Source organism: Pristis pectinata, chromosome 1, assembly GCF_009764475.1.
Source record: "Pristis pectinata isolate sPriPec2 chromosome 1, sPriPec2.1.pri, whole genome shotgun sequence".
Classification (NCBI taxonomy): domain Eukaryota; kingdom Metazoa; phylum Chordata; class Chondrichthyes; order Rhinopristiformes; family Pristidae; genus Pristis; species Pristis pectinata.
The window spans coordinates 34,806,637-34,832,925 of record NC_067405.1 but is presented as its reverse complement, the minus strand read 5'-3'; the positions used below and the strand labels follow the sequence as shown (position 1 = coordinate 34,832,925).

At 40.4% G+C, this 26,289-nt stretch overlaps 1 protein-coding gene across 5 annotated transcripts in view; it reads left to right on the top strand.

Annotated features, from left to right (window-relative positions):
• The first annotated feature begins 300 nt into the window (after positions 1-300).
• Positions 301-26,289, top strand: part of b3galt1b (UDP-Gal:betaGlcNAc beta 1,3-galactosyltransferase, polypeptide 1b) — a 70,989-nt gene continuing 45,000 nt past the window's right edge. For 3 of the 5 annotated variants that reach the window (XM_052027706.1, XM_052027689.1, XM_052027681.1), the window contains exon 1: positions 319-438. The gene's annotated coding sequence lies outside the window, so the exon portion shown is untranslated. Of the gene's footprint in view, positions 439-12,005; positions 12,142-26,289 lie in introns of all 5 variants that reach the window. The other 2 variants (XM_052027698.1, XM_052027674.1) reach the window with 2 other exon arrangements.

Genomic DNA, 26,289 nt, shown 5'->3' with positions numbered 1-26,289 from the left:
AAGTGTTACTGCGGTAATGTTACTGCATCAGAAGTGATGAAAAGATTATCTCCAAACGTTAACTCTGCTATTCGCCACAGATGCTGCCTGACCTGCTGAATATTTTCGGCATTGTGATTTTAAATTACCAGCAAGCGCTGTATTTCCTTTGATCATTACTGCAGTATTTGTGGGAGCTAGTTCTCTACGCTTCCTTGCCATTCTACAAGCATGGTCCGGCAGGACGTTCACCTTTGCCGGATAGGGCATGCGCTTTGGAGGAGCCGGGGGTTTTTGTTTGCAGGGTGGGGGCACTAATTGGTGCTGCTGCTACTCGGGTCCGGACTGATGCTGCCTCACTGCTCCCACTGGCAGCTTCGCACGGGAGTTCGGGTTTAAGCCTGGAGACGGAGTGGGAATGCGAGGAAGAGATTTTGCAGCGCTGCGACAAGACAGCAGGTAAATCCAGTCTTTGAATTGCATTCTCATTGTGCAGACATTTTGTTTGCTACGTGGGATGTAAAAGCAACTGACACTGTAATCCTTTACTAGCCCTTTTATAGCGGCTCGGAGGCTTTTCTAATCGTTTGCAAGTCGTTGGTTGCTTTGTTCCCTATTTACTTGGTAAAAGCGATATGCGGATGAATCAAAGTGTTGGATATGATGCGGGGAAAGCCTTTTATGTTTTAGTTTATATTTAAATTCACTAGAACTATTTGAGTAAACCTTTCTAAGCGATCCGCGACGATCAGTATATACATTGCAGCTGACCTTGTTTCCTCCTATAAAGCGTACCCACCAAACATTTTTGGAATTTCACAATTGTTTAATGTTGGTGAATTTAAATCTAGATTCTTATTTCAAAATAATCTTTATAATGAATTCAAAAATTGCACTGTTTACGGTGTGGCATTTAGACTTGACTGTAAAATGTAAAGTAATATTTATGCAAGGTTGTTGCTATCTTCTGTAACTATCGTTTAAAATTATTGGATGGCTGTGGTGCGTGGAATTGACGTGAATGAATTAAATTCCATTATCCTGCGGGTTAGTTGCCGTGCATTTCACTAATCGCTTCATTTTCCATGTTAACAAATATTGATGCACGCGAAGATGCAGGTGCTAAAAATGTTGTCGATTGATAAATAAACCTCATGTTAACCTTTCAAATTACTGGGTTGCAGAATTGAAGAGGTCAACTGTTGCGTACATCTATTGCAAATTTTATGTAATGCGTTTGTAAGAATTATCATCTTGCAGCAAAATATTATTGAAATGTGAAAATGTATCAGCAGCAACTTCAACTCATCTGGGAGAGGATAGACGGTAATATAAATGTTATGGCAGTTGCCTTTGAAAATATGCACGGGGGGGGGGGAAGAAAAAGTAGAATCCACGAATTCTAAGCTGACCACCAATTTTCATTTTAAGAACATGCAATTGATAAGCAATTAAAACTGGGACCCCCACCTACAGGTATTTGGAAGAAAGCTGGGGCGATTCTTGTCCTACGCTACTGTGAGAATTTATCTTTTAGATATTTCAGTGCCTTCTCCAAGTTCGCGTTGGTAAAACAAACTTAATATTTGATTAGCGTGCACATTGCCCTTGCTATGCCAGGCATGATGTTTACAGGGACGAAGTCCTAGATGCTTGGAATTCAAGTGTTTTTGAGTATGAGGGTAACATTTTCTGTTCCAGATTCAGGTGGAATTAATTAATATTAATTGGAATATTAATTTATGAATATTAATTGGAATATACATAGTGACAGTAATGCAGTTATTATTAGCTATAAACTTTTTTCTATCAATTTTGACGTTATCTTAAAAATATCACCTGCTACCAATCCAAAATTACTGAATGTTGCTGGAAATAACAACATAAGGTGCTTGTTATTCTTTTTCTTTTGGCGGGGGGGGGGGAGTGGGCATCATTTGTTGCCCTCAAGAGGATGGTGGTGAGCTACCTTGAACTGCTGCAGTTCTTGCATCTGAGAGGAACCTGCTGGTGGTGGTGCCTCCATGTGCCTGTTACCCTTGTTCTTCCTTGTGGTACTTGAGGTGCTGACAGAAAAAGTGGAGACACAGGAGACTGCCCTAGCCTTCTGTCAAATAGCTGTGGAGGCAAAAGGATAGTCAATGTGTCAGCTCGAGACCCTTCATTGACCTGGCGCATTGACTATCCCTTTGCTTCCGTAGATGCAACTTGATGATCTGAGTCCCACCAGCACTTTGCCTTCTGCTGTCAGAAAAGTGTTGGCTCGTAACTATAGCACATTTGGTAGGTGATGCACGACACTTTGCTCTGTACTGTTATTGTTTTTACCTGTACTACATCAATGCACTCTGTACTAACTCATTGTAACTGCACTGTGTAATGAATTGTCCTGTACGATCGGTATGCAAGGCAAGTTTTTCAATGTACCTCGGTACAAGTGACAATAATAAGCCTATACCAATACCATATGTTGTAGTCACCTTGCACTGCCAATGGAGGAAATAAATATTTAGGGTTGTGGATATGGCACGGTCACGTGGGCTACTTTGTCTCGGATGATCTCAAACATATTGAGTGTTGCTGGAATTGCAACCATCTAGGCAAATGGAGAGTATTCCATCACACTCCAGACTTGTGCCAAGTAGATGGTGAAAAGATTTTAGTGTCAGGAGGTGAGTCACTCAGCTCAGATGGATGGCCTCTGACTGCTCTTGTAATGATAGTATGTATGTTGCTGGTCCAGTTGAGTTTCTGGCCAATGGCGACTCCTGGAATGGTGGGGAACTTAATGATTAGGACTTGGAGATGTGTTGCAGGGTTATTCAGTTCCTACAAACTGTGTGTGGCATGAGATTAGTTCGGAATTGGAATTCTAAGTCTTGCAGCTCACCAAGTTCCTCTAGTTTCTTAAGTTCCCATGGAGTAATCATATTCCCAAGCCCTTCTCCATATCCCTACAAATTACCTCCCTTTGAATGTCTGCAGAGTTCACATTTGAAGGCCCTGATTGACTTGATTTTTACTGTTCCTACAGGCAGCATCCTCTGGATCATTTTCTCAAAATAAACCTTTAAAAACAAAGTTACTTATTGTTTTCAACCCGAGTCTGTTGGTCTGTGAACTATCTGTTAATTTGCCCTAACTAAACCTGTCATGATCTGTACATTTCCTAAGTCTTTCTGCTTCACATTTTTCCGTATTAAATTTCACCTGTCAGCTGTCTGACCATTCTATCAGCTTACGTACTCTTTGCAGTCTATTATTATCAGCCTTGCTGTTTACCACATTTGCAAGTTTTGAGTCATCTGAAAATTTTATTCTGCACATCCATAAGCAAGTCATTAATGCACTTAAAAAAAAAATGAGCAGTTGTTCTAGCACTGACCCCTGGGGCACACCACTGTTCACCATCCTGAATTTAGGAGGATTGGAAGATTATGGTAAATCCTTATTTCATGTCTATTCACGTCAAGAATACAAACTGCAAAACAGCAGAGTGTATCTGGAGGGGGAAAAATACTTTGCTCAGTGGCCTCAATGATGCTACTGATTCTAAACTTTTCATTATGAACTTTTTCATAAATTATGAAGGCTGAAGCTGTCTCCATGATAATATGTTTTGTATTTCAGAAATGTCTGTATGGACATTTTTTATAGAGTGGGTTATCTCTTTGTCATTAATTATTGTAAATGCTGGAGTTTTTCATGTTGTTCTACAAAATACAAGGGATGTATCCTACAAAACATGGTTTAATTATGAGTAAATGGAGGGCATTCAGCTCTTGGAGCCTAGTCTGCCATTTAGTTAGATCATGGCTCTTCTGCATCACAACAACTCTGTTTCCTGTAATGAAACATATCTGTCATGAAAGCTTCAGTTGTCCTAGCACAGAGCCGTTTAGGGAAAAGAGTTCCAGATTATAACATTCTATGTGGATAAAGTACACCTTGATCTTAAATTGAATGGCCTGACTCTAATTATAATTTTTCTTCACATATAACTCAACGCATTCTTTTTATGCGTGAGAATTTATGGCTTTAAACCAGCATACTATCAATCTGCAACCTTGTCCAAGTACCATATCTAGGATTTTGATTGAAGGTACAATGTCCGGCAAACTGTTAACTCATGCAAAATTAAATGACTTAATATAAATAATATGGTGGTCTAAGCTGTAATGTAAGGGCATAAAAACAATAAATTTCAAAGGGGGAGATTTATGAGACATTGATAATCATCTGCCTGGATACTTAAAGGTACCAATAGATTAAAAACAAGCCAACATAATGGTCATGTATATAGGATGATGAATCGGACACGGGCAACTACAGACCCATTAATCATCAATACAGTGAAAAAGAATTATTTTATCGAATATATTAAAAATGATCAGTGCAGTAAAAATTTAGTAACCAATGTGGTTTCAAAAGGGAAAGGTTCAGCCTTCAAGAGAGTGAATTCCCAAGTGGACTGTGGTGGGTTTTACAATATATTTTACTTTGAACATATTACACAATGACATGTGGAAGGCAATTAAGAAGAAAGATGAGGGCATTCAGGAGAACTTTGAATACAAACCTAAAACTAACCTAAGAGTAGAAAATAATTTGTACTTGTTAGTAGTATTACACTGAGATGGGAGGAAGAACTAAATGGGGTGTATTAGGAATTGGTGTTAGATGATCTCTACTGTTTCTGCTGTGCAGTTGTAAGTAAGATTCAGAATCCCAGTACCAAGCCAAGAATGGTTGTGAAATAAGGGAGACGGCTCACATATTACAGAATAGTTGGACCAAATAAGTAAATGAACAAAATATTGGCAGATAGAAGTTAACATGTACAAATATAAAGTATTCCACAAGAAGAGAAAAATATTGATAACAAGGAAATCCGTAAACGTTGTTGCATTGATTTAAGGATGAAGTTAAAAGAAAGCTGGAAGACTTAGTGGGCTATGCACACAAGTCAAAAAGATAGGATTTAAATGAAGATTGAATTATATACCAAAGCACAGAAGTTAATCAGAGTGATTAAACCATTTAGTGCTTTGAGTACTGTGCCTAGTGCTGGTTGAAATAAGAATTTTAAGTATTTAAGACAATGTATAGAAGGTTACAAGGTTGATAGCTAGACCTAGGAAACCGGTTCTCAGTCTAAAGGAGGCACCTGAATAAGAATATAGACTTTTATAACAAATAGTGTGAAAGGAATAAATCTGGAAAACGTTTAACTTGCATGAGAGGTACATGGCCATAAACTCAGAATAGGATCGAGGTGAAGAATATCTTTGCTTAGAGAGAAAGGAGGCAAAAACCGTGTTATCCTTCAGAGTAAGTGAACTAAAATAGCAAAGTGGTCTTTACAATTTAAAATAGCTTGTGATTTTCTTAAGCTTATAATGTGCTGCACAATCAATTTTTCTTTAAAGTATTTAAACTTAATTTTTGAGGGTAGGAATAGTGTATGCAATGCTATGGGAATCACATGGAGGTATTTTGTAGATATGAAATCATGGATTCTGTTGCAAGTGCATGCAGCAAACCAGCTTTGAAGTGTAATTGGGGCAAAGGAATGTAGCTTCTGGAAATCTAACACAAAAGCAAAAAAATGCTGGATGCACTCGGTAGATGAAGCAGCATCCATGGGGAGAGAAACAGAGTCAACACTTCAGAAATGATGAAGGGTCCTTGACATGAAATATTGACTCTTTGCTCCTCATTGATGTTGATTGACCTGCTGAGTGCATCCAGTGTTTTTTGTTGTTGAATTTGAAACATGTCTGTGTGTGTTTTGGTCTTAGCATACGAATAAACTTGTATATTTTTGCTATCATTTTGTTTAAATGTAGTTACAGCTTGGGCTAATGTTGTCAGCTAAGCATCATATTATTTATATGCCCAGCAAAGGCACAGACTGATGTTCATTAAATAAAAAGTGTTTTAAAAATTTTAACCCATGGGTCTCACTTGAAAGCTAAATGGTTTTAACTGTGCACCTATCAATCATATTACAAATATCAGCTAGAGATTGGATCAGTTTATACTTGAATTTAATGTGCAGAGCATCCAAAAGTCAATTGAACCTGGAATTCTGTATTATTTCGAGCAATCATTCAGTGCCCATTGGGAAATTGGACCGGGCAGTTCTGTACACTATTCATGTTAGCACTATTTCTTTTTCTCTGCAAGCTGAATCGTACAGTGCCCCTACCAGCATAAAATTGAGCTTTAGGGTGCAATCTACCATTGTCATAGAACAGTCACAGTAGATCTAGGAGAATGTGGTGCCATTTTGTTGCATTTACCTTTATTTAAAAAAACACTGTCCTGACATTGTGAGATCTGACTGGGTTGCTTTAGCACAAACCTGCAACCTGCTCAGATATCTTCCAAAGTCCACACTGTGTGCTACAACTAAGAGGGGGCGCTTTCCCCAGTGTGTGGCAGCTGAGTTATTCATTCAGTGGGGTCATTTCTGATGCAAGGTGAGTCAGGGAAGAGCAGGAGGCAATTACAAATGCATGCTCATTAGCAAATGGCCTCCTCCCACAAAGTTTTCAGAAATGCCATATCCTACTTGGTCTCTCTGACACTTGTAATCACAGGCTCTGAGTTTCTGTAGCTATTGCCACAAGAACTTTTTTTATACCTGAACTGTTTGCTCCTTTTTGGGTAAGGTCACATTGATTGTCCATTTTCTTGCATAGAATCTTTCCATGTGGCCGCAGTAGATCTCTGCCATGTCCCCTAATATTCTGTTGTCTACTGCATATAGATTTTTGGAAGAACTCAGTGGGTCAAGCAAAGGGATGGTTGAAGTTTCGGTTCAGGACTCTGCATCCAGACTGAGAGTGTAGAGGGAATATAGCCAATACGTAGAAGTGAGAGGGAGGGGTGAGAGAAAGGCTGATAGGTCACGGGTGGAAACAGGTGGTGGGTGGGGGGATATGTTGGAGCCAGGTGGGGGATGGGAAGTGTTGAGACAAAGGGAAAAAGAAGAAGATTTTAGTTAGATGAACTGGAGGGGGGAAGGGTAGACACAGAGTTTGGTGGGTGGAACCAGACAAGGGAGGGATGATGGGCAGGTGGATGAGGGGATAGGAAAGGTGAACCAAGAGACAATAAACCCAGATAGATAGGTATGTGGGTGAGCGGCCGACGGAACCAGGTGGGTGAGCGGCCGACGGAACCAGGTGGGTGAGCGGCCGACGGAACCAGGTGGGAGAGGGTGATGAGTCTAGCTAATGAGAGGGTGGGGGAACAGAAGGAATGGAAAAGTGAACGAAGGGGAAGGGACCCTAGGTGGAAAGGTGGGAGTAGGAAGGGAACGCAGGGAGTAGGTTACTTTATGCTCACTACATAAGAGAGGTCACCTAGGCCCTGTATTTGTGAGGATATGATTCCATCTACTCTGATTTCAGTGAGGAACAGGTGGCGTCTTGGAAACTTTTTTTTTTAGCATTGTTGGCTTCCTGGGAGTTCAGGCTGCCATCAATACATTCGTGTCCCCACAAGGGCTTCCATTAATTATCTAGACCTGTTACCTCAACAGAAAAGATTTCCACTTCCTCAATTTTTAATTGGTTGTGAATGAGGAAAAGGATTTCTTCATGGTTGCTGCCATGTTTCAGAGAAGACATGATGCTTTTAGAGTGCCAACACTGCCCAGAGGGATCTTGGGGAACAAGAGCTACTCTTTACTTCCCTGGGGCCTTGCATCAGTGCCCTGTAGTCAGCATGAGTACAAGAGCCAAGCAAACACTAGAATTATTGTGGAAAATTCTGTTGATTCTTCTAAAATTGAGATTCCACTGGGGATGTCCTGCAGTATACACCAACCAAGCATGGGATTCAACAATGTGTGCTGTAGACTGTACACCTACAATCCAAAGCCAGCAAACATTTTCTGAAGGAAGAGCATAATGCAAATACGGAGCCTGATGGTCATGAAATGCAGGTTGAAGAGGAGCAGGAAGATAATGAGGAAGGCTATCAGGGAGATGTCCCAGCAAAATACCAACAGACTAATCTCCCAACAGAACAAAGTGAGATGTTGACTGCATGAGGCTTTAGGGGCTCCTGCTTAGAAACTTATAAGCAGCCTCATAAATTGTAGTCATTGATGCACATCAAGTAACCCTGTTCCCAGGAGAATCCTTTTATATTTGCATAATTTGTTGCTAATCGGCTTGGAGAGCCCAGACGATACACAATGATCCTTTATACCCCCTTTTGAGGACCAGTTCTTAATCCAACTATTGAAATGGTTTTCAGTGCTTTGCAGCCCATTCTGACACATCTTGAAGATATGAAATTTATTTCCGCATTGTTCAAATGAGTGGGGATATCTGAAGGAGACAATTGAAGCCACCTTCCCCTTGTCTTCCTGTGATAGTCCAGCCAGTTAATAGCTGACACCTTCTTCCTGGTGAATAGGATCTCCTTCCTTGCATGTATCTAACTTCTGTGTCTCTTTCTCTAAATTTAGGAGCTCTACCCCTCTTTCCTGCAATCTCAATCTTCTCCATTGCAATTATAGAATGTGTTGGTTGTCTTGTTGCGTTGGTGAGTGTGCATTTAAGTGCTCATACATTTTCCAAATGGGTAGATTGTTGGAAGCTGTGTTTAATGAAACTGGTCCAAGGAGGAATCTTGCAGTTTCCATTTTACTGCATGTTTTGATGAAAACCTTAACACCATTTCAAATATGTTTTTGGCCTGTTTCATGATTTTATTGCAGGAGACCTATTTGCCCTTTAGAGTGAAATGCAGTATGGGTTTAGCTCACCAATATATAAAAAATAAAATCTCACTTCTGACCAGTAATGCTTCTCAAGGAATTCCAGATCCCAATTCCTGTATCATGCTCAAATTCCTGCATCAGACATAAAGGAAAGCAGTGCAAAAACATTTATTCTCACAGTTTTTTAAAATCAATAACATTGAAGAGATTCAGCAGCAGTGTTAAACATTATGTGCAAGGCATAGTGTTCTTCTTATTTTAAAAAAAAGGCATACTTTGGTATTTTTTCTGCAGCCTGAGAGTTTTACTGCTAATATTGGTTTAATGTGTATTAATCAGATTTCTGAAATAACAGAAATGTAGTGCATTCACTGTTACAAGCCATAGAAGCAAAATTCATCCTTGATATTGAAATGGGACAGGATCAGGACACCCAAAGTATTCCTGCGATAACTTTGCTTTAGCCTACTGACAGGAAAACTCTGACGTTTGAGGCCTAAAGCATTGTGCATGGTAGACTTTCTATTGTGATCTCTTGACATTTCAAAATCATAGGTGATGTGATTTGGGTAGGGTTTGTTAACATCAGCAACAAGGGGTAAAGAGGCACTCTGTAACTGTGTAAAGTAAGAGAAAAGACCCTTATGGAGGAGAAAGGGTGCCCTGGCTGTTTGACAGTAGCCAGAGTAAGGTGAAACCCTTTAACATATCCCAAAGCAAGCCTCAGACTTGCATTTGAAACGTGATTCAGTTTTCTCATGATCCTTGTAAGCATGATAGAATTTTGTGTAGTTGAGGCTAAACAGCCATTATATGTTGAGTAACATCGCAGTACATATTGACTGACTTCTGTATACATTGGTAACAGTCTTGGACCATGGGTCTTCTGCTCTGATCTGAGTGGCCCACCCATGGATTATATTAATGGTTAGAAGAAAGAGCATTGCCAAAGGATAGGAGATAAAAACAAAAAAAAACCCACTGGAACTACTCATTCGGGAAGGCAGTATGTGTAGAAAAGAGAAACAGAGTTAATGTTGCAGGTCAATGATCCATCATCTCGGGGACAATTGGGGAAAACAAGCTTGTTTTAAGTTGCAGAGAAGGATGGGGTGTGGAGGGTGGTGTCGATGGGTGTAGATAGATGTGGAATGTTTGCCATGGGCTGGAGACCAAGGGAGAACAAATAGTGGTGATGCCACCAGCTGAGGGTATGTTAATTGAAGATGAACTGTCTGGAGGAGATGCAAGTAGAAGAATATAAGGAGGGAGGAGAGGCAAGTAAAAACCATTCTGGGCTACGAGTTACAGAACACTGCGATTGCTGGAAACCTTTAGTGAAAGAGAATGCTGGTGGAATCCAGCACATCAAGCAGTATCTATGGAGGTGGGAAAATGGAGTTGATGTTATAGGATGATGACCTTGCATCACAACTAGGCAATTCTGTTGCAGCCTGGTTACTTGAAATTATTGAATTCTGTTTTGCATTCTTTGGGCTGTAGCGTAGCTACTCAGAAGATGCAGTACTGTTCCTAAGTTTCATTTGTCTTTGGGACTAAACAAAGCCAAAGGGAGAATGGTCAGAGTGGGAGTATGAAGAATTACAGGCAATTGGAAGCACAGGGTCCCCTTACGGACTCAGTGTAGGTATTCTGCAAATTGATTACCTAATCTGTGTTTCGTTTCTTAAATTTGAAGGGAGCCACATTGATAGCACTGAATGCAAGTACACCAAAATGGAAGAAGTACAAGTGCTTTGCCTGGAAGGAGTGTTTGTGAGATTCCTTCCTTGAAGAGAGGACTGTGACTTGTGTCTGAGGAACTTAAAGTACTAGAGCTTAGAAGGACAGATCAGTCAAACCTATTTATGTTTACAAGAGACAGATTGAAGGAACAGGAATCTGCTGGTATTTTTGAAAAAATAATTGTATTCAGATAGGGTGGAAAGAAATATTACTTTGTGTCTTTTTGGCTGTCATGCTTATTTTTCCTGTCACTTGCAAAGGAGACTAGTAGTTATAGATCAAAATAAAATTTCACATGATCTTTGAAATGAAATATGTTAATAGCATCTCCAATGCATTGTTCAACCTCACATTTTCTGTGGTACATGGAACTTGTTCTTGCTTCCCATTGAATCCTATCCACGATCTCCCAACTTTTATCCACTCATTCCCTCTAAAATCAGAGCTTTTGCCAATAGTTTCCATCTTCTTTTCCTGCTCTAGCCTCCAACTTATTCCAAAACCTATATAATGTTTCCACCCTGATCTGATCTACCTTTGCTTCATCTTGCCCTGTTCTGATTACCCCACAAGACAATGCAAAATAAATAGAAATGCTGCTGCTTTATGCCATAAGTGGTCTGCCTTTGAGCAGAAGGGGAGCTTCACTAAAAGTAGCAGCAAGAAACTTGAGGAACAACAGATTACAATAAGTTTGGATTTCTCCTCGATTCCTCTTATATTCTGGAAATCCAGAAGGCTTGACAGTCCTAATAAATGTGTTGGCATTTACTGCTATCTCAGTGAACCTGGTATGGCTTTGTTCATGATTAGACAACATGGTTTAAAGATAGGAAGTCAAAATATGAGATAACACACAGATGAATACCCTTTAAAGTTAGAAACAGTCGCAAATTGAATAGCGGGTTTACTTTAGGGCAGATCACCTGAATTCGGAGAGCATGTCACAATACGCAAAAGAACTTTGATTGCTTTACATTCATAGAAAGTTGGGATCTGTGCAAGAATTATTGTTTGAATAGTTTTAATCCTTCTACATTGAAAATTTGAAACTGTTCATTTTTGCCTTTGTTTTGCTTATCTATGGTGGTGCAGGTCTTAGAAAATGGAATTTGTGCCATTTGGGAATAGTGGTTCAGTTGAGCGTGGTAGGATGAATTTATCCAGTAAACTTGGCTTGGAGATCTTCTTGTGATTAATGGTGTCAAGAGTGTAAATATGTAATAGATTTAATGCCTGCAGTTCTAGATAACTGATTCAACTTGGGTTTATGTCTCAATTTAACTCAATATAGGGCAAGTTGTTACTGGGATGTGAGCATCTCCAGAAGATACTCTTTTATTTGTGCTTGATGATGGGGATCCTTATTACTGGGCATAAAGATGAAAATTTATATAATATCTTTATCTTGTGGCATCAATCTTAATTTTGCTTTGATCAAACTTAGTGCCAAGATAAATGCCAACTAGTCCATTCAGTAATATTATTTTGTTTTCTTTATTCTTGTTGTTTATATGGCTTGGTCCTTCCATTTTAGGATGTAGTCAAGGTAGGATCAAGCAATGGGTGGAAGTTCTGGGCTTCCTAGCCTGCCTTCAGTACAGAGTTATGCTGCACAGAAAGAATGAAAGGACTTTGCAGCATCTTCAGAACATATAAATGTTCTGCTTCTAGTAAGTAATTTATTTGAATTTTAGTCACCATTTTATCCTGGGTTTTGACTGAGTTAGGAATATTAAATTGAATACAGTCACAATTTTTTTATGTTGGTTCTTTCTGCTATTGACTTAATGACTTTAAACTGAGAGGGACATGCTAATATTTATGGAAAAATAACATGCCCATGAACAAATATAACTGGGTGAAAGTGCAGCCCTGCAGTAGTTGCATAAGTTGGAACTTGTTTTCAAAAAAATTAGAGAATTTGATTTTAGATTTAAAACTTTAATGAGTTTTCACATCCAAAAATCTATGTTATTTATTGCCAGAAGCCGGGTTAATGAGTCGCAGTAGGGGCAGAGTGTATGATTCGTACCAAACAGTCTATTGTACAACAAATAAAGTTAACTTACTGAGTAAATTAAAATAGAAAATGTAGGAAACATTTAGTAAATCTGGCAGCATTTGCAGAAAGAGAAACTGAGTTAACATTTTGGATCACAAACCCTTCATCAATTTTCAACGTGATATTTTATCTCTGTTCCTCTTCCCACAGATGCTGCCTGATGTGTTTACAGAATGTTCTACTTTTATTTCAGATTTTCAGCATCTACATCAAATTTGGTTTTGATTTTCAATTACTCAGTATTCTGGTTAAAGTGCTGACAAAGTCAACCACAGCAACTCTGTCCAGGAAAAGGAAGCTAATTCATTCAGTAAAAAATATAGCCAGGGGAAGAGTCACATAAAAATTGCATGCTTGAAATCAATTTCCGTGAATTACACTGTGCCCATCAAGCTTGATAGACAAAGGAATTACCCAATCATTTCCAGTCTGTCCATAGCATTGTCACCATATGCAGCCTAATGATTTATGTTTTAAAAGATCATGAAACTAAAACTCAGATGTTGGCCCATTTGTACCTATTTATGCAAAAAAATTCCCCAAAGGCCATTTTGTGCATATTTTAATATAGTTGTGCCCTTTTCCAGCTGATATTCTGTCCATATGCTTCAGCAGCAGATCAATTTTGTGTATCTGTGCACTTGTGTAGCTTTTGAATTACAGAGAACTGTGCTTCTCATCTCTGCCTGTATAACAGTCCTATGCCTGACTGTGGTTTGAGGCCAATTAGGGGCATGGGCGGGAAGACAGTGAATATAGAGTGTGGCAAGACACCCTCAGTGCATATTTCTTTCACCACTTTTTGGCACAAGTACTGGGACTACCATAGAGAGTGTTCTTTAAGCTTCCTACATACTTCCCATGATGACAATGATGTGCCATCTACAACGTTTGCAGGCAGCTGCCTTTGGAATTCAGAGGTTATGCTTTTCCACAACAAAATGGAGGGGAAACATCCTTACAATGTTTTACAGGTAAAACTCACCAGCTTCATGATTTTTATGGGAAGCACTGCATTGTGCTAAATGCAGCAACTATTTAATGCAACACTTATGCTAATAAATTGGATTTCACCCATATCTTTAAGTGAAGTAGTGTGTGTGGGGCAAGTTGATATCAAGTGGTTTAATTTATAAATTGCACATATGCTTCTGTGAGCTTATTTAAATTGTATTGTTTTTTCACCTCAGCTCAGGGCGGCACGGTAGCGTAGCGGTTAGCGCGACGCTATTACAGTGCAAGCGATTGGGGTTCGATTCCCATCGCTGTCTGTAAGGAGTTTGTACGTTCTCCCGTGTCTGCGTGGGTTTCCTCCTGGTGCTCCGGTTTCCTCGCAAATTGCAAAGATGTACGGGTAGGTTAATTTGGGTTTAAAATGGGCGGCGCAGACTCATTGGGCCGGAAGGGCCTGTTACCACGCTGTAAATAAAATTTAAAAATTTAAGTCACTCTGTATTATTCTTGATAGCTCTATTTTTAGTTAGTAGTAAAGAAGTGGCTATGCCTTTTATGCATGCTTTGAAAGAGAGAATAACATTACACCTGTGAGAATCCCTACAGCATCTGGCAACCCTGTGATCTATCTGAGAGGCCGATGTAAGAACATTCTTCAAGGGGGTAAACTCTTGCAAGATGTCAGGCCCTGATGGTGTGCCTGGCAGGGTACTGAAAATCTGTGCCAACCAAGTGGCTGGAGTGTTCAAGGACATCTTCAACCTCTCACTGCTGTGATCTGAGGTTCCCACCCGCTTCAAAAGGGCAGCAATCATACTGGTGCCCAAGAAGAGCAGGGTGAGCTGCTTCAATGACTATTGCCCAGTAACACTCACATCTACTGTGATGAAGCGCTTTAAGAGGTTGGTTATGACTAGAATTAACTCCTTCCTGAGCAAGGACATAGACCCGCTGCAATTCACCTACCACCACAATGGGTCTACAGCAAACGCAATATCACTGGCTCTTCACTCTGCTTTGGAGTACCTAGATAACAGCAATACATACGTCAGGCTGTTGTTTTATTGATTACAGCTCGGCGTTCAACACCATCATCCCCTCAGTATTAATCACCAAGCTTTAAACCTTGGGTCTCTGTACCTCCTTCTGTGACTGGATCCTCGACTTCCTTATCGGGAGACCACAGTCAGTGCAGATTAGTGATAACACCTCTTCCTCACTGACAATCAACACAGGCGCACCTCAAGGATGTGTGCTTGGTCCACTGCTCTACTCACTACTCTTGTGACTGTGTGGTTAAGCACAGCTCAAACGCTATCTATAAATTCACGGGTGACACCACTGTCGTTGATTAAAATCTCAGATGGTGACGAGGTGGTGTACAGGAGGGAGACTGAGTGTTGTCACAACAACAACCTGGCACTCAACATCAGCAAGACCAAGGAATTGATTGTGGACTTCAGGAAGGGGAAGTCAGGAGGATACGCATCAGTCCTCATTTGAGGGTCAGTGATGGAAAAGATGAATAGCTTCAAGTTCCTGGGCGTCAACACCTCGGAGGATCTATCCTTGGCCCAACGCATTGAATCATGAAGGCGGCATGCCAGGGGCTTTACTTCATTAGGAGTTTGAGGAGATTTGGTATGTCACCAAAGACTCTTGCAAATTTCTACAGATGTATGGTGGAGAGGATTCTGACTGGTTGCATCACTGTCTGGTATGGAAGCTCCAATGCACAGGGTTGCAAGAGGCTGCAGAGGGTTTAGACTCAGCCAGCTCCATCATGGACACAACTCCCCCCACTACTGAGGACATCTTCAAGAGGTGGTGCCTCAGGAAGGCGGCATCCATCACTAAGGACCCTTGCCGTCTGGGATATGCCCTCTTCTCATTACTACCATCGGGGATGAGGTACTGGAGCCTGAAGATCCAACACTCAGCATTTCAGGAACAGCTTCTTCCCCTCCCCCCACTAAATTTCTGAACAGTCCATGAACACTACCACTTTTTTTTGCACTATTTATTTTTGTTATTCTTAGTAATTCTAACATCTTTGCACTGTACTGCTGCTGAAAAACAACAAATTTCATGTCATAAGTCAGTGATAATAAACCTGATTCTGAATTTAACTTTAAATACATTAAGTTTCCACCATAAGATAAATATCAAAACACCAATGAGTACATGTTTTGACGTGGGTGAAGGATTAAGTCTGCAAAAGGAGTTCATGTTTCAGAAACCTCGAGCCAGGTTTAACTGAATTGCTTCAGAATGCAATAGGGAAACAATTCAATCGGGGCTGATTGTTAGTTTTAATATTTTTATTGCTACCAGTAGTTTATAAACTTAATGCCAGCTAAGACCTGACAAGAGCACAGCAGCTTTTGACATGCTGAAGAGCTGACAGTCGAGTGTGTCAATAAAAGCTGTTGCTCCACAGTCGTGGACTTGAGTGACTCAGTGGAAAATTGTATCCACAGATATTGTTGGCTCTTCAGCAACTTTGAAGTAAGTTTTGGTAGGATTTGTGCCGATCTTGTCAAGTGTTGTTCAGCTTGACTTGTCCTCTTGCTCATTGTGGTTAGAATTTCCTTAGAGAATAATCACAAAGGGCACTGCTCCTCAGCCCCAAGAAGACGATAGACGTTCACAAGATCTTAGGGAATGTGGATCGACTACTCACCAACCTCCAGTTACACGTGAGAGAGATGTCATGAGTGGGGTACAATTCAAGTCATACCTTGTGCTACAGGAAGAGGCTTAGTTTTCTTGATATGTAGGAACATTTGAATTTTGGTAGGTTGTGACAAATATGTAGTTTCTTGGTAGCACATGGGCCTGCTATCTCCTTTTGTGATCAGCTGCTCTAGTGGAGATCAATGCAACCCATATCATCCAGGATTCTCATTAATTGGGAAGGTCGCTAGTGTATTAACGTCCAGGTAGTGCATGGTATGCAAACACAAGAAGATCTTTCTCCAGCTGTGCATTTTAAAAAAAAAAGTTGCCATGTGATTCATTAGTCCTGCAGCAGTCCACTCATCTTTGTGCAGTCATAGCTCCAAACCCGCAGCTCAGCGTCAAACGATAGGCATGGCTGATAATCGCAGTCAGGATCTCAAGCGATAAGACACACCTATGCTATAATACAACCAATTTGACGACCGCAAAATATCATTGACCAAGCAATTTGAATGTTGAAAATGTTTCAAGTGCCTTGATTGCTCTTTAGGCACCTTCAACATATTCTAGCCAGGGTCTCAAGTATGCTAGTAGTCTGCTACAAATGTTGTTCGGCAACCAGGGTTAGATGTACATGCTAGAGACGATTCATTCTCTTCGGAGAAGAAGAGGGAGGAGGAAGAGCATATCTGAGGTGCAGCTGATATTGCTACGTGGGATACCCTTGTCTCTGTGGTTCAGTTACCCTAAACGAATGAACTGAGATAGTAACTCCTCTGCCTTAGCACCTTTTCCAACACAAACTTGCCCCAGAGGCACTCATGTGCCTCCTTCAAATGACACTGCTCAGTGTTAGTCATTGATTTATCCATTCCAAACAAGTTCAAAAGCCACTTGTTGTTTAACATTCGTAATTGATGTTCACTAGAAAGTGGTGTCAAGATATTAATTTCTACTAAGCCCAAGCAAGTAAAACATAATATCCCAACAGATGTCTCTACCCACCACATACAGTTGCAAGTCTTTGTTCTTCCCCTAAATGTAGCCTATGTAGTCTACCTCTGCTGAAGTCACAGGGTTAGAGCAATGGGTGCTCAGATCCATGCTCTGGTTGAATTGCTCTTGGCCTACACCCCTGGGACTTGGAACTTTAGACGGTTGTTCCATCGACAGCTTCACTTTTAACTCTGCAGAAGTAGATATAGGAAGGCCAATTAACATGAGTACTGACTGGGGGGGGGTGGTGGTATGCAGCTGGAGAGAAGTGTTGTGATCCCATCACTGACTTCCACATCCACCTCCACATCCCTTGTCATCGTAATCCCCTTCTTCACAATGTCATGGTAATCCCTCTTCTTCCGATTCACAAGTAAACATTTGCTGCAAGTTGGTCACACTTATTTGATGTTCAATGAAAGTGGCCACATTTTCCTTTCTAATGGCCTAAGGCATCATGTCACTTGTCTTTGACTGATTCCTCAGTCGAGAGTGCACAGTGAGACGGGGAGGTCTGCCAGCGCCTTGCATTTTCTTTGCTTCAGAGCTGTCCTGTTATTCAGATGAATTATGAGCAGAGCGTTCAGGCAGACTTGCCACTGCTGTTCCAGCTTCCACCATCTCCACATGCTCGCATTTTCTTTGAATTTCCAGATGAAAACCCACTTGCTGCACCACCACACACCTCCATTGATAAGGAGGTGTGTGGTGGTGCAGCCTCAGAACATGTGACGACCTCTGAGGAGAACTAGTCTTCCTCATCCTGCAGCTACACTTCTTGCAGGCTGTGTAGTCGATTAGATGCATGAATTAGAACCTTCAAGGTTAGATGTTTGAAGAAACATAATCACTTTTCACTGATTGACGTCTAGCTGGATGAGTGAAAGTTGCGTACATTCAATCTGGGTTAGAGAGAATGGTGCCTGCAGTTAGCTAAGAAGTTGCATTCTCCCTGTCTCTAATGGCTGTGCGTTCATCAATGCTGATTGTTGTCCAGCATTTACCTCCTACTCGCATTAATTGGTTGATGGCTGGAGAGTCGTCTTCAGTTCTCTGCCCATATTGTGCGCCCCTGTAAGAAGGGGAGGAAAAACCTGGGAGTGAGAATGATGGCATGTGTTGAATGGATTATATCTGGAATCGGCTGCCAGAAGAGATGGTGGAATCAGATACATTTAGTAAGTCTAAGAGGCATTTAGACACTCAAATAGGTGAGGCATAGAAGGATAGGATCCTAAGATGAGCATATGGGAATAGTGGGCAAAAAGGTTTGTCTTGGACATGGTGGGCAGAAGGGCCTGTTTCTGTGCTGTACAACTGACTTTATGAAAACAGTTACGGAGTTTGAGAGGGTCTGGCATGAAATTATGGAAAGGGAAAATTGATTGATAGAAATGGCTGGACAGGTGGGATGTGAGGAGGTATAGGTATGTCCACAAGGCACTGGAGTAGAATTAAGAGTGAAGGTTGAAGGTGTTGAATTAAAATATGCATCAGGATATAAGTGAGTGTGCCACCATGTGCACCTTTCCTGATCGATAGAAGGGAGTCAAGTGTTTGCTGCACTGAACCCAGGAGTGAGAGATTGCAATATTGCTGCTAGTTTCTGTGGCTACCCTCCCCCTCCCTAGACATGCCAAAGTTGCTGTTTCATGCTATCAAAGCTGAATATAATCTGCCATTTTACAGTGCCCAGCATGGCATTCATTGAGACAGCAGTGAATCTATGCACATTATTGGAGTCCACATTGACAATTTCCATCTCCTTTTGATGTGCAGGCAGTTCAAATTCCATTATACGTAATGCTTGCAATGTGCCTTTGAAATGAAATTAAGTTATGTTGCACTGTCAATGTGCCTCCTTGGCCTTTTTTGTCAGGGGACCTGGGAATGTCCTGATTTGATCAAATGGCTGAACTAAAGCCATTCAGACAATGTATTCCTGAAAATTCTAGTCTTTTGGCCAGTCTCCTTCCCCGAACCTACCCCCACCATTCCTCACCTCTCCAAACATGTCAGGAAATCAAAATATAGTCTGAAGAACATATGTTAATTACACTCCGTATTTCTGTACAACAGATACAGAAAACTATTCTGAAATTGTGAGTCAGTTTTTGATATGTCTAGCAATGTGTAATTAAATGTTTTAGCTTAAATTGTTACTAAGGATATAATGTGAATGAAATTATACAGACCTTTTTAGGTCCCATTCTGGATATACAGTTAATATTTTTTTTGTAATGAGTCACTAAATGCTGCATACAAGTGCTAGTATAATAAATGTTCTGAACCTTTTGATACAGTACCAGTACTCAGATCGATATTGATCTTAAAAGGCATCAAAATACATTTGAGTATTGTGTACAATGATAAAATGTGCTTGGCTTTATTTTGCATTTCTCAGCAAAAGTCATTTTAATTGTTTTAACCTCCATGTTAAATTAATGTTCTGAGATCTTTTAATATAGAAGAACACTTTAATTCGGAAGTGGATAATCCCAGAATGTGATTAATGTTGAGGTACGCAAGAACAGAAGAATAAGGAGTAGGCCATATGGCCCTGTCATTGATTCACTGATAATTCATTCACTTTCCTATCAGATCCCCATATGTTTCCTTTCCTCTCTAAAACCCTCTCAGTTTCAGCTTTGAATATACTCTACCACTGAGCAGTACCCTCTGAACTGTAGGGCTCTCGTTCTTCCAAACTCCAATGATCATAAGCAAGGGTTATTCTCTCACTCGCGCACTTTCTCACTTGTGCTCCTCTCGCTCCCTTATGGAGCAATCCCGGAATCAATCAAATGAATCTGTTCTGCGTCTTCTCCAGGGGAAGTATATTTCTCAATCACACTCAAAGCCCAGTATAACAGCAGAACTTCATTCTTGTACTTTCAAATAATTCCAATATGCCTACTTATTGCTTGCTGCACCTGCTGTTTGCTTTCTACATTTCATGAACCAGCACTCCGAGATCCCTCTGTGCACCACAAATACTATTTTATTACTATTTAAAACACTGTTTTTCTGTTCTTCCTTCCAAAATGAATAACTTCACATTTCTGACATTGTTCTGCACCTGCCATATTTTAGCCCACTTAGTTAAACCATTCATATCCTTTTGCAAAGTATGCATTCTTCTCATTCTAATTTGTTTTTACATGATCTATACAGATTGTTAAAGCTTCCTTATTCAATTATAATGGAATTTAGCTATGGCTCAACAACCTGTAACTAGTAATTCTGTCTCAAAGCAATGAAAGGATTTTAATAATGAAGTGTAATGATCTCATGTTCAGTATACATTTTCCTAATCTATTCAACATTTTCTGTATGCCAATTCCCAGTGTGCTTTCATGAATAGTTAATGATTACTTTTTGAAATGCATTTTGCCCATTTATTAGATATTGACTATGTATTTTAATGTTACTACTTCTGTTCCCTTTGGCACCCTATCACTTCACCACCATATCCTACAGAGAAGGTCTACATTTTTAAATGGCCTGGGATTACTAATCACTCTTTTGCAGGGTCCCCTCTGGAAATTCTGCCCTGAAGATGAGCAGCTGATGAGCTTCTGTCACAATTCACAGGCAACGTCAAAGTTGAGTTTATTGTCATATGCACAAGTACATGTATGCATAGGTACAATGAAAAACTTAACTTGCAACAGCATCACAGGCACATAGCATCATATTAGTAGCATTCACAAGAAAAACCTAAATTAAACAGATTGTACACACTTTTCACAAAAAAGAAACACAGTTAGAACAAAAAAAGAACAAAGTCTATTTTAGTGTAAAGTGATCAGAGTGGTCATAGTGTTGCTAAACTGTAGTGATGATTAGGGTTTTGCTGGTTGGTTCAAGAACCGAATGGTTGAAGGGAAGTAGCCGTTCTTGAACCTGGTGGTGTGGGACTTCCGGCTTCTGTACCTCCTGCCCTTTGGTAGCTGTGAAAAGATGACATGGCCCAGTTGGTGGGGATCTTTGATGGATGTTGCCTTCTTGAGGTAGCACCTCCTGTAGATGATGTATTGGGCAGAGTCCACGACTCTCTGCAGCTTCTTGTGTTCTTGGGCATTTGAATTGCCATACCGGACCATGATGCAACCAGTCATACTCCTTTCAGTAGTACATCTGTAGAAGTTTGTTAGAGTGTTCGGTGATAAGCCGAACCTCCTATGAAAGTAAAGGTGCTGGCGTGCTTTCCTTATGATTGCACTTATGTGCTGGGCTCAGGACAGGTCATCCGATATGTTAACACCCAGCAATTTAAAGCTGCTGACTCTCTCCACTGCCAATCCCCAAATGGAGACTGGCACAATCATGAGGCCCTATAGGTAATATCATAAATACATTCTGTTTCTGATATCATGCATGCTTGCCCCAACTCAGTGAGTCACTCACGCATTCCACCCCCACACTGTCCAAATTCTGCTTCCAGTTAAAATTCTGTATTTAAAAGGACCTAGTTTGATTTTTTTTATGCACCATCCTTGCCTCCGTTCTAAACCCTTTAGTTGTATTTTGAGAAATATCATTGTTGTTCCAGTAGGCCTTAGCGCATAGTAGTTGAAAGGCTATTATCTTGTGTTTGCGTGCATGCACCATTTTCTATAACCGTGAGCCTTGCATCTGTCACTTTTGAATTTCTCACTTTCTCCTTTCCTTGAGGTGTCTTGATTTATTGGGGCATAACATATTGATATTGTTTGACTGTTTCTGCCCCTGTCCAGAACATTTTATGTCTTAATTTTCTTTTTGTGCAGTAAGAAGAAGAATTAGTTGGAGTTGTGGTCTTGATACCAGACAGATTGATGGCCCAATATGATTTATTTATTTTTTTTTACTAAATATGTTTTTGTAAATCTACTGTGATTCTTGACAGATCTGGTGCAGGAGCTGAAACCCACAGTGGATACCTACTTGCATATGCAAATTAGCTAAACTGGTACATCTGCTTTGCCATGTATCCTTAATGCCTTTATACATGAAGATCCATTGTGCAAGGACTCCCAAATCACAGAACTAATAATGAACAGCAGTAAAATTATTAAATACTGCCATTCAAGTCCAGTGGGTTTCTTTAGGAATTTCCTTTATGCCCTTTTGAAAGTCAGTGGAGCTTATTCATTTTGACTGACTTTAGAATGACTGGGAAACTTACCTTAAATACATTTTTGAGCTCTCCTGTAGGTTATAATCGTAATTACTGTAATGTAATCCTTCCTGGATGAAAGATAGCTGAAAATGTTTAATTCCTGATAACGGTGGAATGTTCCCTTGATATTTTTGAAAACAAAATTCTGCTAATCTGTACACTCCTAGTTGTTATTGTTTCAAAGTAATCAAACAAAAGATCACTCGTTTCATCAGCTTTACTAGTTTGAAATATAAAGTTGTATAAATTACTCACAGTCCTGATACACGATCTCAACCCAAAACATCGACTTAGACCTTTTATCATCACAAATGCTGCTTGACATGTTGAGTTACTCCAACGATGTGCTTTTTGCATCCAAACCACTAGATGGGTTACATTGAAGTTATTCCTAGAAGTCCATTCCCTTGAAATGGCACCCCTCATCAATTTTTTTCAGCCGCAGTTTGTAATATGTATATAAATGACTTGGATGACAATGTACATGTCTGGTAAGTTTTCAGACAACACAAAAACTAGTGGAGTCATAGATAGGAAAGAAGGTTGTCTAAGGATATAGCGGAACATCGATCAGCTAGAAAGTTGGGTGAAGTGGTGGTGGATGGAATTTAATGCAGACAAGTGTGCGGTAATGCACTCTGGGAAGTCAAATTGTGGTAGGACATGTAGGGTAAATGGCAGGGACCTAAGGAGCATTAATGTACAGGGTGGCACAGTAGCGTAGTGGTTAGTGTAATGCTATTACAGCGCCAGCAACCCAAGTTCAATTCCGGCCGCTGTCTGTAAGGAATTTGTACGTTCTCCCTGTGTCTACATGGGTTTCCTCCAGGTGCTCCAGTTTACTCCCACATTCTAAAGACATACTGGTTAGGAGTTGTGGGCATGCTTTGTTGGTGCTGGAAGTGTGGCGACACTTTCTGGCAGCCCCTAGAACATTCTACACAAAAGGTGCATTTCACTGTGTGTTTTCATGTACATGTGACTAATAAAGAAATCTTATATTTGAGTTACAAGTCCACATTTCCCTGAAAGTGATCTCAGGTGGTAGAAATGGCAGTGACAAAGGAACTTGATATGCTTACCTTCATAGACCGGGACATTGAGTATAGGATTTGGGATGTCATGTTTTTAGCTGTACAAAACATTGGTTAGAGTGCTCTTGGATTATTGTCTACAGTTCTGGTTGCCACACTACAGGAAGAATGTGATGGTAATAGAGAGAATCCGGAAGAAAATCACCATGATTTTGTATGGAATGGAGGATGAATTGGCTGGTTTTATTCTCACTGGAATGTAAGTGGCTGAGGGGTGACCTTATTGAGGTTTATAAAATTATGAGGGGCATAAATAAGGTAGATAGTCAGTCTTTATCGCAGGGCAGGGAAGTCCACAACTAGAGGGCACAGGTTCAAGGTGAGACGGGTGAAATTTACTGGAGATCTGAAGGGTAAATTTTTCTTTCAGCTGGTGGTCGTTAATTGAAATGAGCTGCCGGAGGAGGTAGTGGAGGTGGATACAATTACAATGTTGAAAAGGCATTTGGACAGCTACTTGGATAGGAAATGCATAGAGGGATACAGGCCCAATGCAGACACATGGAATTAGCATAGTCGAGCCTGGTTTCTGTGCTGTATGATTCTGTGATTGTCTGATAGTGTGAGCTATACCTCCCATTGCATAGCTGCCTGCAACGTTCGATAAGCCGTGACACTGGAAAGCCTTCCAGAATTAGTTGTAGATGTTCCTGGTTGATAGAAATCCACAAATGTTTCTTGGTGGAATCATAATTTTTACTAGTACTTTAACAAAGATCGCTGTTTGATTATTTGTCCTTCTGAAGTTGCTGTTGTAAAGTGTGAGGCATCCATTGGCCTCATCTGCAGCACATTATAGGTTTCTCTCAAAAGCCCTGCAGATGTGGCATTCCTGGAAATTTGCTGGACGTCAGGTCATCCAGAGGAGCTTCTATGGACATTGGCACTTGTAAAATGTCAGCTATCGTTGATTCAATAAATACTTGGAAAAATATGAAAGTGTTCTATTCCAAGTCCCCTTGGGCCTATATGCACTGGGATAACAATAATCAGTAGCACTTCTGAGCCTGTGCCCAGCACCAGTGGGATGTAATGATTGGCTGCAGATGTATTGGTTTATTATTATCACTTGTACCGAGGTACAGTGGAAAAACTTGTCTTGTATACAGTTCGTACAGATCAGGTCATTACGGTGCATTGTGGTGGTACAAGGTAAAAACAATAACAGAATACAGAGTAAAGTGTCATAGTTACAGAGGAAGTGCAGTGCAGGTAGACAATAAGGTGCAAGCTCAGCGGATTCCTCACATTCTTTAAACAGTATCCCTGAGAGATGAATAGGCAACTGAGGATCTTTGTTGAAATATTAGTAAAGGTTAGGACTGAATATCAATCAATCTGATATTAGTGACTCTGGATGGAGGTAATGAACTGCCTCCTTCAAGGCTCTTCTGATCACTTCTGATGAAGACACTCTTCATCCAGAATCTCTTGCTGCAGAGACTACCAGGCTGTTGTATGTGGGACTCTCTAAGGCAGCAGCTTCCACATGACAAAAGTCACCTAAGAATAATAAAGGTCTTGTGCACTCTTGTTTAACTGATGAGGCACATTGCAACACATTAGGGAAGCTGACCCAAAAATATCTATGAAGTTGATCAAGAAACTAGATCCTTTTAAATATTCACCTCTTGCTGCCTCTACAAGGCATACACGAGGCTGTTGTTGACCCTATTACATCTAAAGGGTGTCAACTGATGTGTTGAACAAAGACTCTGAAACTAATGTTTACTACAATTTGGTCTTTATTAGTACCCAAATTACTCAGACATGTCAGTGTGCAATTACTTTCCAATAATTCCAACTTGATTCGCTGTTCTAACATGTCACTCATTATAGTAAATCATCAAGACACATGGCATGGACTCAAATCCTGTCTGTGTGAGGTGAACAGGTTCACCCCAATGGGGATTGTAGTCTTCCCTGTGTTCAAACTCAGCGTCTTCCTTCTGAGAATGGCTGTTCACAGGTTATTGCCACCGATGTCCTTGGTGGCCTCCCCTCTTGTACAGTTTTGTTGACATGCCCAAGACCCTTCTGACCCTGATATCATTCATTCAAGGGTCAGATAAATAGAATACATCTGTTCCATTGTTCTCTTTTTCAATCCTTAATGATCTGGGTCTCCATCAAGATTTATTGACCTTTACAACCGTCTATGGCTTTCTGGTTCCACTTTCGCTTTCTACCAGGGTAGAGAGTTCATGTAAAGTTAACTTCTTTTCCCATCATGCTCAAAGGTTTAGCTGTTAGCCATATGGCTATAACATCCATGGTCAAGAGCACAGTTCTGCCAGTTGTTGTAACCATCTTCCCTGCTCCATTTTGTCCAATTCCATTCAAAATTAAACAATTGCAATTGCATATTTAAGAATCAATTCAGCAAATACTTCCGGTCTGTCTCCTGCCATCATGTTCCCTGCGCTCCTGGCATAAGTGCAGGGACTACTGAGAAATTATTTCAATTCACCCAAAACTAGTAGAGTCGGTGACTGTACTGCCTGGATGGGAATGCACCATTTTTGATTTATGCTTCAACCAGTGTAGTGCAGTTGACGTTGCGTATATAAAATTAAGACGGCATTCAGCTAGAATCTATTTAATGGAGATGAGCAGAATTAAACATCGTTTGATTAAAAGGATAGAGACAGCATGGATTGAAAATTAACGAAATGGAAGAAAATAGTTTTGTGGAGTGCTAAAGGAGAGCTTTGATAGAGATGCTGTAACTCAAGGTAGAATAAATAAGGAGAAACATTCACTGTAGCAAAAAATCAGTAATCAGTGGGCAGGCATTTAAGGTGACAGGTAAAAGAACCAGAGACACCATGAGAAAACTTATTTTTACATTAGTGTTACTATGATC